This window comes from Rhinopithecus roxellana, chromosome 13 (assembly GCF_007565055.1).
Source record: "Rhinopithecus roxellana isolate Shanxi Qingling chromosome 13, ASM756505v1, whole genome shotgun sequence".
Lineage (NCBI taxonomy): Eukaryota > Metazoa > Chordata > Mammalia > Primates > Cercopithecidae > Rhinopithecus > Rhinopithecus roxellana.
In genome coordinates, this window is record NC_044561.1 from 128,282,213 (window position 1) to 128,301,913 (window position 19,701).

At 40.5% G+C, this 19,701-nt stretch overlaps 1 protein-coding gene across 2 annotated transcripts in view; it reads right to left on the reverse strand.

Moving 5' to 3' along the window:
• The window catches only part of TSHZ2 (teashirt zinc finger homeobox 2), a 550,341-nt gene that overhangs the window by 244,850 nt on the left and 285,790 nt on the right, over nucleotides 1-19,701 (reverse strand). The window lies entirely within an intron of this gene.

The window sequence follows — 19,701 nt, forward strand, 5'->3', positions numbered from 1 at the left end:
TCTCTTCATCAACATTTCTGTCAAGTACTGCTCAGCATATACTTGAACATGCATGCAGGGATGACTCATGGAGTGCAATGACCTGCCCAGTTTCCATCTCAGACCTACCTCATCACTGTCCATTTTGCTTAGGATTTGAAAGTCAAAATTCTTCTCCTTGTTCCCCAAACTCATCAAATTCTTGCCTTCTTTAAGGCCCTTGAAATTCCATTCCCCCTGTATACAAGATTCCCCCTTTTCCTATATCTAAGTCTTTCCTTTTAGTCTTGTTCTTTTAGTTTCAGCTCCAATGCCCCTCGTCGGATGGGTCATCTCTGATCACTGTACCCTCCCCACTTACTCCTCCGAAATTACCAACAACCAAAGTTATTTTCTATCTCAGCCCCCCATTTTTCTTTTGTTTACCTTATTTCAGTTTGCAATTGTACTTACTATGTACTTGATTGTCCTCTAGATAAGACTGTAAGCTCCCTGAGGGCAGGTCAAATCTATCTTGTTCACCACTGTATCCCATTGCTATACCCAGCTCACCTTGTTCAAGTATTTGTTGGATATATAAATAAGAAAATCAATGATTGGACCCATAAGTGAATGAGTGATTGCATCAGTGAAGCATGGATTTCTATCCAACACTTAGATTCCATCCAAAACTTAGATGTTACTCATTGCTCCCAATTTGCTTTCAAGCCATAGAGAAGCAACAACAAAGTATCTTTTAAACAGAATATTGCTTTGGATGGTTGAAGTGTGCACATGGGTTTAAACTCACAGGGTGGGTTACTCCCTCTGGGAAGTAGATCAATCAGGTACAAGTGTCATGTGAATTCAGGAGCCCGCAATTGTGACACCTCTTACTCTCTGCTTCTTCTTGCCTTAAACCCTACAACTTGGCTTATGGTCATTTGGCATGAGGCAGTCCAAGAACTCATCCCTATAAAAATATAAAAACTTAATCTCTTCTCTCACCTTTGCACTTCGGGGTGAATGAGTTAATGAGATCATTATTTTTGGCAGCTGGTTTCTTCTAGAGAAGAAAATGGGACCCCAGGAGCCAGCTAGGTCACCATAATACTCTTACTCAGTAGTTCTGCGGGTGATTTTTGTTCCCCAGGGGACATGTGACAATGTTTGATGACATTCTTGGTTATACCTAAAGAAGCGGTGTTGCTGGTATCTGGTAGGTAGAGGCCAGAGATGCTGGTAAACATCCTACAATGCACAGGACGGTCCTTACTCAAAGAATTATACAGCCTCAATATGTCAATAGCTTAGAAATGCTTCAAAGTCAAAGTCAGCTAAAGCTTTGGGAATTGACGACAAGGAAGTGTGACATTCATGCTCTTTCTAGTTGTCAGTGAAGCAAGGGTCTGCACAGAGAAGAACACTCTATTATTAAAAGAGAACTATTAGGTTGGTACAAAAGTAAAAGTAATTACTTTTAATGGCAAAAACAGCAATTACTTTTGCATCAACCTAGTAGAAGAGAAAGTGTGTGCACCACCCTCATAGGTGTTCCAGTATGGAAGAGAACAAGGTCTGCAGCAAGTCCACCTTGGTTCAGATCTCATCTCTGCCATGTCCTGCATTATCATCTTGAGCAAACTAACAACTTGTGTGGGGCTCAGTCTCCCCGTCTATCAATTGGAGATACTACTAGTATCTGCCTCAAAGATCAGTTTGAAAATTAAGTGAGATAACTGGAAAGAAGTCAGAACGCCTGGTAAAAATAAGCCCTCGATATGTCTGCTCTCATTACCATCACAAGAACAAAAACCTAGTCATGAAGAATCATGTTATGGAGCTGGATTTCTCAGGATTTTTTTGTATTTGCTTTTTCAAGTTTTGGCTGAAAAAATTGTTTATCAGACTTCTAGCATTATTCTCAATCAATTCCTTATGGATGCATTTAAATCCCCTTATCACATTGAGTATTTTTATATTACAAGAAACAAACAAATAAAAAAAGTTAATGATAAAAGGGATTAGCATTTATAAACTACTCCAGTAACTCCACCAAATAAATCCTGACCTATTTCAGTTCTTAATTAATTAGGTTAGCTTTTAAATGAGTCAACTTATATGGAACAGTGAGTCTGAGCTGGGCCAAACCCACACCACAGAGTTACATGAAGCAGTACTTGGAAACGACCCAAATTCTGGGAGATACTTAGGTCTTCATACGTAGGTCTTTGATCTTTTTGATTCGACAGTTTGGATAATCTAATGGAAATTCTCCAGGTTTTTTTGACCCTTTGACTTAGGTTAGGGCTTTAAGAATGAAATTTCCAAGAGCTGGCATCTTTTTGTTTTTCTTCCTACCTATAGAGAAAATGCGTAAATAGGAAGAGGCTTTAGGTCACTTTATCAGCATCCTCCTAATAGTACCAAATTGGCCATTTTCCCAGGACAGGAAAGTTGGGGAAGACAGCACTATCTGGTGATTTAATATTCTCCATTGGCGAACACCGATAAATGGTTCATAAGACAGCCAGCCACTGTCTTGTTCTTGATATTCTTTCTGGCTTTTTGTCTCTGTTTCATTTGCCTTTTGGGGGTTATTTTCCCTTGCTTTTTAATTATTCTGATGTTAGTTTTCAGCCAGTTCTCAAACCACACTTACAGAAGTCAAACTCCCCTAGAAAATCATATCTATCTATCTATCTATCTATCTATCTATCTATCTATCTATCTATCTATCATCTATCTATCTATCATCTGTCTATTTTAACACACAGTTTATCGTATTGTTTTATTTGCTTCTGGGAGTAAAAGATAGTTTTTCTTTTCTTGGAGAAATTACCAAAAACAAAACCCAGATCTTTCTTTCTGACCTGGAAGAGGATTATTAGGCATGAGCTGAGTTCCTGGAAAAGCATCTTCTTATATGCAGCTTCTAACACCTTTGAGTGACCCTTAGGAGATACAAAGGGAATTTGCAGTTGTACCTAAAAATAGAGATTCAAAGAGGACCTTGGTAGTTACAGGAAATGTGCTGATTCTTGAGCAATGCTGAAGAGATCATTAGTGTTCTAGGGTACCTCACAGGAGACGCTATGGCTGCTTCCCAATAAGTGTGGGTGAGATTGGTCCCATCCCAGGTCTATGTGTGGGTGCTGAATCATCAAACCTAATCACCTTGCCATAGCATCCTATTTAGGTTATTCAGGCTGGGTCTAAGTTAATTGGTGACTGGCATTCTCAGTTTGATTTGATGGTTAAGAAAGTAAGGGATTTTATCTTTTGTTTTTCCTATTTTCATGTTAAGAACATATCATCTCATAAACTTTTAGGAGCTTTGCTAGTATGAGGAATGGCAGCCAGAGAACCAAGCCAACATATATGAGATCACAGAGCCAAGAAAATTTCAACCTTGATCAAACTCTACCTGAAGATTTTTGTCTTTGTACTTCGAAATTTCATGAACAAATAATCCCCTTTACTGCTTAAGATAGTTCCTTGCAACCGAGAGCTTCATAATATATCTAATTTGTATATGCACATTTTATAGTTTTGTATAGCTGTTACTTCACAAATTAGATACATTTTTATAAATATGTACAAATTAGCCTTGCTGTGCCCTGACGTATTTTCATATTATACATTGTTTCATTCCTTGGTGTATATATTCTTCAGCCCCTAACAATTATGATGGCAAAGTATTATAATTTTTTGTTTGATAAAGTATAAGGTAATTATTTGCTATTCTGTCCATTAATTTTCCATGATGATCTGATCAATGCTGTAAAATTTGGGATTGCTGCTTGCAGTCAAGCACCTAATCCATTGTTATTTATCCATTAGCAATTTCAAATTCCAGGCCCACTTCAAATGGCATCTCCTCCCCAAGGTCTTCTCTACTACTGGACAAATCAAATTGTGATTCTTGACCTCACTTCCCAGGTGGTAAGCTCTTTAAGAACAAAAGGGCTATGAGTGTTTATCTTTATATGCCCAGCACTAGGAGTTTTTGAGCACACAGTAAGGACTCTATAAATGTTCTTCTTTCTCCTTGCTTGCGTTGTATCCTGTGACTACATAAGATCTTGCACATAGCCAGAACTCCAGAATCCTACTTAAATAGCACAGCAGAGATGGTGTTTACCCCAGGAGGGTCCCAGCTTCCTGAGAGGACACTAAATTAGAGACACACTTGGTAATGTCCAACACACCCTTAATGACTCAGCTGGGGTGATTTTGCTCCTGGGGACATTTGTTAATGTCTGGAGACATTTGATTGTCACAACTGGGAGACAAGGTGCTACTGGCATCCAGTGGGTAGAGAGTGCTCTAAACATCCAGGATGCTGCTAAACATGCTACAATGCACAGGACAATTTCATGCAACAAATACAGAGACTTATCTGTCTGGTTCATTGCTTTATCCCTAGTGGCAAGCCCAGGTCTTGAGGTAACTCTTTCCTGTTTATGTCTAACCACCATCCATTTCCTACTTTTGGCCATCTTGGTGGGATTGCTCTGCCCTTCTACTTTTGCAATTTGGATGAATTAACAATTGAAATCACCTTTCCCTCCCCCTTCATGTTAAAGTAGGTAGTGTAGCTCTTTTTTTTTTTTTTTTTTTTCCAGACATAAGATTGACTTGGGACTGACTTACGGACTTACGGCATCATAAGGTCCAGGCTGTATAAAACTGCTCTCTTACAGACACTTTGGGAAGGAGATGACAGAACAGAGATTCTGGCCTCTGGGAGTTTAATTTCATGGGAGCTCAGTGCATCTGGACTGTTTTCCAGCAAAAACAATATAGATACCCTGTGTGTGCATTGTGTGTGTTTATGTCTGTGTATTTAAATATATGATCATTTGTTTAAGGAGCAAGGAGGTGAAACGAACATATGAAAACTTTCTCTCTTCTTTCCCTTTTTGGTATTTTGTTTTGTTTTTGTTTTACTATGGCACAGAACACTAGCTTGGCCAACCAACTCTTGCTCCATGGAAAGTGAATTCTAACCCTATGACTCAAAGGTGAAAATGGGCTAGAGTAGATCCACTTCACAATCCTATTATAGAGAGATTGTCTTTTGATTCTGCCCCTTTGGTCCTCACAGACGTACTAGTTCCTCCCCTTTAGGTGAACTACACCATGTTCCTCCCAAAAAATTCCTTGTTTTTACTTGTTTGCCAAAGATAATATTTATCACTTGCAATCAAAGACCCCACTGTTTGATAGATGGTGCTCAATATATACTTTGAATCAAAGAATGCATTTATACTAACCCAAACGGAATGATTTCTTAGCAAGTTTGAGTAAATTAAGCTCAAACCACTGGTATATTGCTTGGGATTAAGCAGAGGGTAGGTATTATTATTTAGATGTTCATAGACAAAAGGGCAGAACATAAAGGAATGTTAGTAAGAACACCCTATTTCTGGATACCAAATATTTCCTTCCAAAGCCAGAGTCCCCTGTATCCAGATGTATATCTTTCCATAGAGCAAGTCTATATATGTGGATTTGCCTTAAAAATGCTTTCTGGAAACATATCATCCCCCAATGACTTGACTGTACCCGTCTCGAGTACGGTTGTAGTGCTTGTAGTCTATTGTGTCAATAATCTGCATATTTAAGAGTCCCCACATGCTCATTGAGACGATAGATAGAGCTGGTACAGTCTACTGGGTCAAAAATCTGCTTTAAATCGTCTATATACACAGTCGGTTGAGTAAATAACAGCATTTTCAAAATGTCTTTAAATATATAATAACATGATAAATCGCATCAGCTCCTAAAGATGCAGCCTCGCTGCCGCTGATCAGGAAAATGATGTGCACTTTAACAAGCCACTTACAAATGATCTCATCTTTTTCCAGTCGTGGGAGCATTATCTTTTTTTTGTCCATACGTTTCGTATGCAGAGGAAAGAAACTCAGATGCACGCACACACACCCATGCACACTCACACAGAGAAAGAGAGAGAGAGCAGGGTGTATATGTATGGTCAATACCTTGCACAAACAAACTGGGCTTGAGTCAGTTGTGCAATTGTAGGGAGTGAAAGACCAGAGAACAATATTCTCCTTTCTTTGGTTTGAAGGTTTCTACCATCACTCAGCTGTGTGTGATTCAGATAGCTAAGCTGGGCTCCAAACACACAAAAAACTGTTCTGTTTAAGTCAATTAGAGGCATTGATTTTGAGACCTCCATTTGACCTCATTCTGCTGTGATGACAACCTATTCTACATTGCTTCATAAGAACCCTGTTTGCTTACAAATGGCTTCTATATCTACAATATCCTAATACCTATCACTTAGTAAGTATCTTACATGAGTTGTTTTAGTTGAGTCTCACAACACTCCCATGGTGGAGGTGATATGATCAGTTCCATTTTTGAAGATGAGGAATCTAGGCTTCCAGAAGTTAAACAACTTTCCTAAGACCACTGATGTGGTCTGGCTCTGTCAGGTCCCCACGCAAACCTGATCTTGAATTGTAATCTGAATTGTAATCCCCACGTGCTGGGGGTGGAATCTTGTGAGAGGAAGTGATTACATTACGGGGGCAGTTCCCCCATGCTGTTCTCATAATAGCGAGTGAATTCTCATGAGATCTGATGGTTTTATAAGGGGCTCTCCCCTACTTCATACTGTACTTCTCTCTCTTGCTGCCATGTGAAGAAGGACGTGTTAGCTTCTCCTTTGCCTTCCATCATGATTGTAAGTCTCCTGAGGCTTCTTCAGTAATGTAGAACTGTGAGTCAATTAAACCTCTTTCCTTTATAAATTACCCAGTCTCAGGCAGTTCTTTAGAGCAATGTTGAGAATGAACTAATACAGCCACATGCCCAGAAACTGGTTGACTCTAGCTTTGAAGTGAGTTCATCGGACCCCAGACCCAGTGCCCTCTCATGGCTGTGTACTAGCATACTCATGGCATGTCAGTTTTCCATGATGCCCTGCCATTACCAATGTGTATAGTGGAGGTGTGCGTGTTTCTGCTATAATGCACTGTGTGTTTCTAGACAAACCTTGCATTTTGCACAGCTTTGCAGTTAAAATTATAGTGCTTATGGGAAAAATAAGGTTAGGATAGACCACTTAGAAAGTAAGCAACTTAGCATCCAGAGAGTAAGCAAACAATAACAAACATAATAAAAATACTGGTTGGGTTAGAAACATTTGTTCAATTCATAATAAATAAAGGAATACCACAGTAAATAAAAGACTTCATCTTTGTAAATAAATAAGTGATGGTAGTTAGATAGAAAGGAGTTTAAAGAGGTAGTGAGATTGTGAAGTTACAGGCAGGTCAAATTTTTAAAAATCAGGGAGAGGTGACAGGCTTCTGAGGCAGATTTACATGGTTAACCTGAGCTAAGAGGATTGGCTTTTATGAATTGGCTGCTTTCTTTGCTGAATTCAGCTGTGTTGTGAACTTTGCATTTGGCTGCTGTTACTCAGTGGTGCCAAACAATAATGTGTTGGAAAAAATTACATGTGCATCAATGTGACGTTCTCATTATATTTTTATCATTAACCTATTTACCAATCAGGAATGAACTAATCTGCTTTATAGGAAGATGAGCTACAATGGAACAGACTTTATTTTATCTTTCATTCTTAAAGACCTTTCATGTTCAACTAACTCAATTGCTAAAATCCTGGGCACCTCACCAATAAAATCTTAACTTTGAATTAATTACTCAGGCAAACCAACTTAAAATAAAGATTGTAAATCTAAATAGGTTCTAGGCGACAGAATTTATGTCTCACAAAATCTCTCTCATTATTGGGGAGATATAAAGAGAGAGCATCTCTTTTATTTCTTCAAGTACCTACTGTGTACCTGGTACAGTATGCAATATGCATTTTATTTTGGAAATAATCCTGTGAGGTAGGTATCTTTACCTTTATGTGAGGAATTTGAGGCTAACAGAAAAGATGCAAGTGCCTTTCTGGTAGACAGTGGCAGAGGGAGGATATGAACTCAAGTCCTGGCCAGGGGTGGTGGCTCACACCTGTAATCCCAGCACTTTGGGAGGCCGAGGTGGGTGGATCACTTGAGGTCAGGAGTTTGAGACCAGAATGGCCAACATGGTGAAACCCTGTTTCCACTAAAAATACAAAAAATTTGGCTGGGTGTGGTGGCCCACGCATGTAATCCCAGCTACTTGGGAGGCTGAGGAGGGAGGATCACTTGAACCCAGGAGGCAGAGGTTGCAGTGAACCAAGATCGTGACACTGTACTACAGCTTGGGTGACAGAGTAAGACTTCATCTCAAAAACAAACAAACAAACAAACAAACACCGCTCCCCACCAAAAACACACACACAAAACCAAGCTCAGAGACCCAAGACCCAAGCATCTTCCACCTCAACTTTCTGCAATGAGACAGTAAGTGATGAGGTGTGGTCCTAGGGGACTGAAAGTGAAAAATGGTCTCAACTGGACACCTCTCATGCCACCTTGACTCCTCCATGAATTGATCACATCCTTGTGACTGTCAATGCTTAATACTCTTAGCAGTCAGAATGAAAGATGCATCGGATCATGCCACTTCCCTGCTCAAAGCCTCCCAAGGGACATTCTTCCCACTCAAAGAAAAAGCCAATGTTCTCACCATGGCCCTCAGATTTCTGTGTATGTTAGCTCTCCACTTGGTCTCTAACGCTTTCTTCTATTTCCCTCTTCCTGGATTTTCTGCTGCAATCATACTGACCTCTCTGCTATTTCCCATAAGCCAGGAACATTCCCATCTTAGGCCTTTGTGCTGGCTGCTGTCTCTGCACTTTTCCTAACTTCCTTCAAATCTTTGCCTAAATGTCATTTCCTGATGACACTTTACTCCAGTCACCCTATTTAAAGTCGCAACCGGTCTCCCCATTCTCTCAGAACTCCCAATTCCCTTATTCTGTTCTATTTTTCTTTTGCCTTCATACTTACCAACTTGTAGCTTACTACAGAATTGACTTCTTTATTATGTCTATTGTTAATTGTGATCTTTCTTTGTTAGTCTGTAAGCTCTGTAAGAACTGGTATCTTTGTCTCTTTGACTTGATGCTGTATGGAGGCACCTGTGCATGGTACATGGTCAGTTATCAAAAAAGTATTTGTTGAATGACTCAATGAAAATTTCTTGAATCTTTGACATTTTCAACACCAAAAGGAGAGCAAAACTTATCCACTCACCAGAGTTTTTCTGGGTTGGTTGTGGGTTTGCACCCACCTTCTATTTTCCAATAAAACGTAGGTCCCAGGGACTAGTCTTGCTTCCCAGACTTGCAACATTTGCTCAGTATGATAGCCTTTCTCAAAACCAATCTGGTTCTATAGCTAGAAGTCAATTTAAGGGCAGAAACACAGAAATACTTGCAGTAAAGGCAGAGATGCTTCTTAATCAGAAAAATACTTAATGGGCCCACGCTTTCAGCCGGGTTGGGTCCACAACCATGCAGGGTCTGGGCTATAAATGATACACACCAGGGCTATTGAATATGCTTCCTAAAGTTACTTAAGCCAGGCATTTAAAAAGTTTTTAATTACTTGAAAGAAAATCCAAAGCATGTTATTTTATTGCATCCTTCCATATCTCTGGTCCTATGAGACTGGAATCCTTGGTTCCAGGATATAGGGAGTCTGACATATACTCTTCTTTTTTTGTTAGTATTGAAACTATTTAATAATGTCTGAATTTATACTGCAGAGTCTCCGAGTTCTTCCTCCTTTTCCCTCTGTCTCTAATGCAGCAAGAACCGAGTCTGCCCATTTGAACAAGCAGATAATTTATTGTTTGAGATGAGGAAAACCCCGGCTCTATCACTTCCTAGCTGTGTGTTCTTAGGCAAGTTACTTGCACTCTCCAAGTCTCAGTTTCCTCATCTGTAAAGCAAGGATAATTACAGTACTAAATCTGTATGGCCACTGAGGACATTTATGAGAAAATGTTATAGTTCTCTTTCTTTTAATTCTTTTTCTGCTTCCTGCTCAACTTCCCAGTCTTAGCATAAAGGTCTCATCCTTAGAAGATCTTTTCTGGCCCCTGACTAGATAGGATCTCTTCTTACATAGGCTCATGGGATTTTTCTCCGATTGCTCCCATCAAAATTGCAATTAAACAATTACATGTGTAATTGTTACATTCTTGACTCTGCCATTTACACTCCATGAGGGCAGGGACTTTGTGCCTTGTGCATTGCAGTATCTTCTGCATTTTCTCAGGGCCTGCAGCATAGCATACACTTTACAAATAGCATTTCATTGATTCCAAGATCTTCCTTCTACGTTTTAACATCTTGGGAATTAGGGTGAATCTTACAATCAATGGTATCTTAAAATGGCTGCCAGGGGGCAGTTGGAAGCTATTTTAGGAATGCCTTAACCAATTCATTTTGCTTATCTTTTTCTTTTTATATAAACACAAGAGTGTTACCTTATAAAGATCTTTTTAAAAAATAAGTCTAAAAGAGTCTTTCAGTAAGTGTAAAATAGAAATTCTAAATGGTAGCAGGAGAGCAGTGTGTCATGGTTTAATTATAAGCATTTTTCTTTCTCAGTGGTGCCAACTAGAAGTAGTGCACTTCACTGAATGGCCTCTTAGCTTAGATAAAATACAGTAATTGTTGAATGGATGAAAAAGGTAAAAGTGCTTCACACGGTGCTTGGCACAGAGAAAGTGCTCATTACAACAGGCCACACAAAACAATAATAATTTTCTTTTTCTCTAGAGGGGGGTCTCACTCTGTTGCCCAGGCTGGAGTGCAGTGGTGCCATAATGACACATTGCAGCCTCTAACTCCTGGGGTCCAGCCGTCTTCCCATCATTGTGTATGATGATGATTATGATTATGAAGAGGACCTGGCTAATTCAATATTGAACACAATAGTAACATTCTTACTTAATGATTTGGGTTTCCTTGCAACACATCTACGTTTCTGCAGAAATGTCTAATAGAGGAATGTTTTGGTTGAGTAAAATCAGCTTCGATCGGAAATGTGATCCGTGTTGCAATTATTATTCTGTCTCCCTCCCAATAGTAAACTCCTTGGAGCTCAGTCTTATCCATCTGGGTTCTGCTGTTTCCTCAGAGCCTGGAAGATGGTAGGCTCAAGGAAAGATAGATGATTAAATGAAAAAATAAACGTATGAATTAGATGAGGATCCAGCGAGGAAGACTGTAGATTGAGAATTCCAATGCTGTCTTTGTTTTATAAGGAGACAGAGACACTGTTCAGTGTCAGTATGGGCTCAATAATTACTGTTTTGGCCAGGTGCAGTGGCTCACACCTGTAATACCAACACTTTGTGAGGATGAGGCAGGAGGATTGCTTGAGGCCAGGAATTTGAGACCAGCCTAGGCAACAAAACAAGATCTCATCTCTACAAAAATAAAAATAAAAAAAATTAGCCAGGTATGGGAGCAGGCACCTGTAGTCCCAGCTATTTGGGAGGCTCAGGTGGGAGGATGGCTTGAGCCCAGGAGTTTGAGGCTGCAATGAACTATGATGGTGCCACTGCACTCCAGCCTGGGCAACAGAACGAGACCCTCCTCTAGAAAAAAAAAATATTGTTTTGTACGGCCTGTAGTACAAACTCTCAAGTATTCACTGCAAATGATTTAAAAACTCAGGAACATTCAATAGGGCTTTCAGATTGTAAGGCTTTTCATGTCTTAGTGGCAGGTGAGCAACAAATAGTGTGGGAGTGTGTGTTCCTGTAGAGGTTGAGGAAAGATGCTGTCTGTGACTCTCCTTTCTTTGTGGGTTGGCTGATTTCTTAAAGACCAAAAAAAAAAAAAAAAAAAAAAAAAAATTTCTTCCAGGCACATAGTAAATGCTCAGTAAATATGTGTATATGTGTTGAGTGACTAAGGACAAGTGTTAATAACATTGCTGAGACCACAACTACCCATTGATGACCTCTTCTCCCCTACAGTGACTCTCCTGGACATCCACCCGGTGTTCAAATCCTTTTCATGGCTTGGGTTCAGTGGCTTCCAGGGCCGGCTTTTGGTGTGGTCACCTCAGTGCACTAATGTTGACTTTGTAGATAACCTAAGAAAAACAGCTCTTCAATATTCCAATTCATCTATTGCCAGTTGAAGTCAAATCACTTTACAGTAGATTTTTTCTGAAGGGGTGCACGGATTGATTTACAAGTGCAGCTAGTTAGAAAGACATTCAATGATTTGTATATGCAGGATGTCAAGAATGCCCTATATTCTGTCTCCCGTCACAATATGAATGATATCCTCTCAACTGTTTATTCCGTTTGTTTTAGCCAAACATAAATAGACTGCAGACATGTCTGGGGCTGAAGGCATTTGCAGAAAATAAGCTTCTTCAACTCCAGATACACTGACAGTGGAGACAAAGTGAAGTTGCTGGTGCTTTGACAAATACCCTCCTTCCCTGAAGAAAGCAAAGCAGACAGAAAGTCCAGCCTCTCCACACTTGAAGGAGACATGAAGTTGAGGACTTTTCAAACCTCTTTTTACTTTGAATCCCTATGGCTAATTTAATTTTAATCTTCAGGGCTCTTTCTAGGAGCTTGAAAATATTTTTTCTTTTCTTTTTCTTTTTTTTTTTTTTTTGAGATGGAGTCTCGACTGGGCTGGAGTGCAGTGGTGTGATCTCGGCTCACTGCAACCTCCGCCTTCCAGGTTCAAGCGATTCTCCTGCCTCAGCCTCCCGAGTAGCTGGGATTATGGGTGCCCACTACCACGTCCAGTTAATTTTTTGCATTTTTAGTAGAGACAGGGTTTCACTATGTTGGCCAGGCTGGTCTCAAACTCCTGACCTCATGATCCACCTGCCTCAGCCTCCCAAAGTGCTGGGATTACAGGCGTGAGCCACCATGCCTGGCAATTTTTTCTTTTCTTTTATTAATTTGACTCTTTTTGGTTTAGCCAACATTGGTTTCTCCCTTCCTCCTTACAGAAAACGGGGCAACGTGACTTCATTCTCTTGGCTTCTCCGTGCATGTGGCATGACTTTCGTGTTCTCTGTGCCACAGAGAAGAGGGAGTGTCCTTCCAGTTGATGTCTGTGTCCCAGATAGACACAGCCACCACCTGGTGGCTGCTTTGCTGATGTGAATGGTTATTTGAGGGAAAGTAGAAGGAAGGAGAGAGAGAAAAGGAGAAGAAATAAAGCCAGTATCCCTTAAATGATAAATTATGTAATCTACTTCAGGGGAAATGACCCAATCATAATTCTGAACTTTCTATTCTGTTCATTTATTTCTATTATGGTTGTTTTGAATGTGGGATTTGCTTGTGTCTACTTTTAGCACAGTATAGAGAGAGATCATCAATAAATAAGTATATGAAAAAAGCAAATGAGTGAACAATGTCAATTCTTTGAGGGTTCATACTAGAACAGGTGGGAGGACAGAACAGGAGAGACTACAGTCTATCTCTCCCCCTCCCTGCACCTCCTCTCCCCTCCCTGCACCTCCCTCCCCCCCCTTCTTTCCCTTCCTCTCTTTTCTTTCTCTTCCTTCTTTTTTCTCTTTCTCTTTTCCCCTCCCTCTCTCTTTTTCCTTCATTTCTTCCTCCCTCTTTTCTTTCCATTTCTTCTTTCTTTTTTCCTTTCTTTCTCTTCCTCCCTTTCTTTCTCTCTCCCTCCCTCCCTCCCTCCCTCCCTCCCTCCCTTCCTTCCCTCCCTCCCTCCCTCCCTCTCTCCCTCCTTTCCGCCTCCATTCTTTCTATTCTGTCGGCCACACTTCATTTTTTTCTTTCCCAATTGCCAGGTTGAAAGGCAGAGAAGAGGGGGATGAGGGTGAAGAGGCTTCTAAACCCTTGATTAATGAACTATTTAGTTTGAAAAGCTGAGCCCCTACTGTGTGTACTGGGATGGGCAACAGAGACACCACTGCAAGGAGACATAGGTGTTATAGCCTCATGGCGATTAGAACTTTGCAGGCAAGGCTGACATTAATTAAATATGATCACACAATTTAATAGCCATACAATAAATCACCTGTCTTTGAAACAGTTATGACAGAGCGCCAATTGTTTATATAAAACATGGCTGCTTTTGTGCTCTGTGAGTGTGAAGCCAATGGCAAGGTGGCATTGCTGGAGGATCTGTCGGAAAAGTTGTGCTAAGTGACCCAGGGCAAAGGTGATGTACTGACCCAGGGCAAAGGTGACGTACTGGGTTAGCTGTGTCTCTAGGGGATGGGGCTATTGGAAGTAAAAATTGATGGAAGTCACTTTGGGGCTTATTCATTACAATTTACTGAGCTTTCGTAGCCAATCGATGCTTCCCAAACTAATGCCACCCAGCTCAGGGTCAAGCCCCTTCAGTCCATTTCTAGAGGTTTCAGTGAAGACAAAAAACTCCTGTTTTGCTTTCTGTTTCCAGAGAACTCTAAAAAGCAAAGGTGCAAAGAGTGCGTGGACTCCCGAGTATGGGTCCAAATCGTTCTAGAAAACTGATCTGAAGAATCATCATGTGAGACACTCATCTGGAGAATTTCGCACGGTCATCCCACCTGTTGAGACATAAAGGGACCTTTCTATTACAGTGGAGGGAAGCTGGGTCCTCAGAGCACGGATTCTCAACCAGGAGGAGTTGGGGGGCATTTTTTTTGCCAACTGGACATGTGACAATCTGGAGACATTTTTTGTTGTCTCAGCTCGGGAGGTGGTGCTACTGGCATCCAGTGGGCAGAGGCCAGGGATGCTGCTAAACCTCCCGCAATGCCCAGGAGAGCCCCGAAACAGAGAATTACCAGACCTCGAATCTCAATAGTGCCAAAGTTGAGAAACCCTGCTTTAGAGCTATTTTACTGCTTATAAGGTCCTAAAAGACTGTTACATCCTTTTTTACAAATTAGTAACTCTCAGCAGTTATAATTTACAACCTGAGCAGAAAACACAGGGGTAACTGTGAGCTCTAGTCCTGAAAGCTGTGAAGTTCTATTCAAACAACTTTAGCTGGAAAAAGTCAGTTGGAGATGAGTTTTCTCATTCATGGTGCCTTTTCATCAATGTTGAAAGGGAGAGTCCTATGTGGTCAGCTAGAATCCTGAGGCACAGAATCCTGAGGCTAACTTCACAAAGCCAGGATTTCTGTTTCACTTCCTTCTCCCATTCTCTCTCTGTGAGTGTGTGTGTGTGTGTGCGTGCACGTGTGCATGTGTGTTTTGGGGGCCAGCATCCACCTCTGTATCAACATATCTTAAATGACATGAGCAACAAACCAGAATCAATAGAAAAAAAACCACCATTTGAAATTATAAAGATCAGCAGTTTGCTAGGTGCTGGGACCCATTTGATAGGAACTTTGTTTTTATAAAGTATACCATGGTAAAGCTTTAAAACTTCAGTTTGTTAAAAATAAGAAAAAGGAAAAAAAAAATGAAGAACGAAAGAAAGAAAAATGAGGAAAAAATACTGTAACAGCCTCACTCCCTTTGAAGTCAGTACTGATACAGCTCTGAACAGATCCGTTCAAGTTCAACTAACATCAGACAAATGTTTAGTGTATCAGAGCAAGCCACAAAAGCAAGGATTTCATCAATATTTCACAACAGCCTCAGGGAAACTGTAGATTGCAATGCTGTAGGGCAGCTAATGGAATTACACACAAGGGTTTTGTACATTTAAAATAAGCAGCTACTAAAAAAAATTACCCTTCAGTTGGATAGAAACTGTATAAAACTGCAGATAAGAAACAATTAAATCACTCCCAACATTTATCCGTGTCACTCTGATAGGTCATTTAATAACAGGTATTACTGTGTGTGTGTGTGTGTGTGTGTGTGTGTGTGTGTTTTCCTCCCCACCTTACTAAGGCAATAATAAAGATTAACATTTATGAAAAGAAACATAAAATATAGCGCAGCCAAATGAATAATTAAAGACAGTTTTGAAGAACACTTGCCATTGTGTGCCCATGAAGTCTTTTCCACAGTCACCAAATATGTTTATACAAAATATAATTATAAATAGACAGTGGCTGCAAGGGAGACCCACTGACCCTTGTTTATTTTGATGTTAAAAAATAACTTTGAAGTATTTCCTAGGAATGCGCGGGTTTCTCCAGATCTCATACATATATTATCATCTGGTGAGGCTCAGGACATTGAGAAGCTGGCTTTCTCTTTTGGAAGGTTTACAGAAATAGGCCTGGAGCTTGCAAAATGCTATTCAATAAGCTGGTGTGAGATCAGCATTTTCTTCCCTAAAGTCCTTTGTTGAAATAAAAAATTCTGCATATGAAAGCAAATTGCATTTTCTAAACTGGTACTTCTGTGATCACAAAAACTCACCTGACTTTTCTATCCCTTAGAGTTTCAGTTCCCTGAACAATGACCCTACTATTTATTGAAATTTCACATAAGGAGGACTTTTCAGACACCCCTGGATCTAGATCTCAACAGGGGGGATTTTGCCTCCCAGGGTGCAATATCTGGAGTCATTTTTGTCTCCGACTGGATGAGGTAGGAATGGAGGTGCTACTGGCATCTAGTGGGTAGAGGCTGAGGAGGCCACTAACCCCTATAACACACAGGATGGTACCTGGTAAATAATTATCCCAAATGGTAATATGGCCAAGCTTTAGAAATCCTGTTCTAAATACACCATTTGAACACCTGAGCTTTATTAGGATGATAACAACACTCTTGTTAATATGGATGGTATCCTAACTTCCAAATCATTCCCTGGTTTCACACATATCTATTAGAGAGCTTCTAAGTGAAACTCACAATGCTAAGTCCTTTGGAGAATAAGGATTTGACATGGTTACTGGCCACAGACTATTCTAATTAAGGGGAGAGAGTTACACACACACACACACACACACACACACACACACACACACCAACCCACACATTTCATGACAATAACAGCTGCTATTTACTGAGCACATAGCAGGTAAGAGGTGCTTTGCATACAATATTTCATTTTACCTTCGTAACAACTGTGCAGGGGAAATATTTTTGTTGTGTCTTTTTTACAGCTGAAGTGACACTGCCCAAGGTTATTGACAGAATACAGCAAGGCTGAGACCCAAATCCTAGGCCTGCCCCCAAAGCTCCTATGGCCACTGGGCTTATTAGTAGCTGAGTTAGCAATGTGTTTGTGTGCATGTGTGTGTGTGTGTGTGTGTGTGTGTTAAATTTAGCCCGTGAGCCATCTTCTTTAAACGTATGGTTTTCATCCTTTTCATGATAATGTCTATATATATATACTTTATCATATACATGTATATTTATTCTTTACATCACATATATTCTTTATTATATAACTTTATAGCATTATAAAAACTTTGATATACATGGAATTATATCATAAATACATCCATAATGGAATTTTTCACTTATTTTCCAAATAACATAAAGATGAATAGATTTAAACTGATTCCCTCTTTCCCTGTTACAATTTAGAGTTGTAATAGTATTGGAGGAGCAACCAAGCCACTTTTCAATTATTAGAACTTTCTTGAGCAGAGCTTCTGACATGATGGAAAGAGACTTGCATTTGGAATGGAGACAACTGGGTTGAAGCCCCAGTTCTGCCAATGAACAAGCGGTGCGATTTTAGGAAAATCGCTTGGTTTCTCTGAGTACCAGTTTCTTCGGCTATAAAACGAAATTACCGATAGTTGCCATAGTGGAGTTGCGAAGATCTGAATGATTAAATGACACGATACCTAATAAAATGCTTTGCAGACCCTGCAGTGTTAAATCAATGCGAAGCCTGCATCGATACACACATTCCCTTCTTCCAGCACTGAGGGTGAAGTCACCTGGGAAGCACTGGCCTTCCAGTCTCCGTTAACCTTCGTCAGAATCCAGCTCTGTCTGTTAATGGGTCAATCAATCAATCACTCAACAGTTATTGAGAGCCTACTATGTACAAGACCCGGGGGACCCGTGATGGGCTCTTGTCAATAGAAGCACACAATTAGCAGGCATATTTTGACTTCACCTCTGGTTGGCTTCCTAATGGAATGGTCTGTAAGTATGGGAGGAGGTGAGTGGGAAGAGAAAGAAGAGTGGGTCTGCCTTCAATAGTCTCTCTTCCCCAAGAAGTCAATAACAGGAGATGGTTTAAGCCTGGGATTGGCCACCTATGGCCCACAGGCCGAATCTGACCCACTGCCTGTTTTCACAAACACAATCTTATTGGAACACTGCCATACTGATTCATTTACTTAGGGCTGCTTTTGTGCTACAAGGGCAGAGTGGAGCAGTTGCAACAGAAACCATACGGCTTGCAAAGACAAAAATATTTACTCTTGGGCCTTTTACAGAAAAAGTTTGATGACTCTGATTTAAGCAATTACAGGAATAATTAATCATCTCCAGTTCTTGTGGGACAGGGTACACATAACCCAATCATAACAACCATTTATGAAGTTCTTTTTTTTTTTTTGAGATGGAGTCTTGCTCTGTCGCCGAGGCTGGAGTGCTGTGGCGCGATCTCCGCTCACAGAAACCTCCACCTCCCCGGTTAAAGCGATTCTCCTGCCTCAGCCTCCTGAGTAGCTGGGATTACATATGTCCACCACCATGCCCAGTTAATTTTTGTATTTTTAGTAGAGACGGGGTTTCACCATGTTGGCCAGGTTGGTCTCGAACTCCTGACTTCAGGTGATTCACCCGCCTTTGCCTCCCAAAGTGCTGGGATTACAGGCGTGAGTCACCGCGCCCAGCCCCATTTCTTAAGTTCTTAGCAAGAACTGGAGAATGCACTAGCATTTCACAGTTCTTCTCCCATCACAGCTTCAAAACAGCGTCATGAGAACAGTTCTGTTCTTATTCTCATTGTGTAGATGGGGAAATGGAGGATCAGAGAAGTTTAGTAATTTGCCCAGAATCACCCAGATAGTTAGTGTCACTGGGTCCTAGCTTTGTCTCATTTCAACCTGTTTTCCTAATCACAATGTCAGAGCCTTTCATACTTTATCACTCAAACAGTGTCTCGTGTAACATCTCCATACATTATTTTCACATTCATATCCTCTTTACTGTTCTTTGCTGGCTAATGTTTTTCTTTGAACAGCAGATTGTAATGGCATTTGTTTCTTTAGCTTTGTCCTAGACATTATCTTCAAAACATTTTGGGTTTGATGTACCTTTCATATGTATTTTTCAACTTTTTCTTCTGAGATCATTGTAGATTCATATGCAGCTATAAGAAAAAATACACAGAAATCCTCCATATTCTTCCCCTGGTTTCCCTCAATGGTAACATCTCGCATAACCAGAGTGCAATATCACTCCAAGAAGTGGACGTTGATATGATCCACTGACCTATTCAGGTTTCACCCGTTTTACCTAAACTTGTGTGTGTGTGTGTGTGTTTAGTCCTGTAACATTTTTTTACATGTGTAGATTCACGTGATCTCTACCACAGCCAAAATGTCACAGATGAGTTATATCACAAGGACTCCTTGTACTACGCTTTATGGCCACAGCTACCTCCCTCTTTCTTTCCCTTAGGTAACCCCTAATCCTTTTTCCATCTCCATAATTTGATCATTACAAGAATGTTATAGAAATGGAGTGGGGCCAGGCACAGTGGCTCATGTCTGTAATCCTGGCACTTTGGAAGGCCGAGGTAGGAGGATCACTTGAGCTCAGGAGTTTGAGACCGGCCTGGGCAACATAGCTAGATCCTATTTCTACAAAAAGAAATGTAAAAAAATAGCCTAAAGTGGTGGCACATGTGTGTAGTCCCAGCTATCTTGGAGGCAGGAGTGGGAGGATCACTTGATCCTAGGAG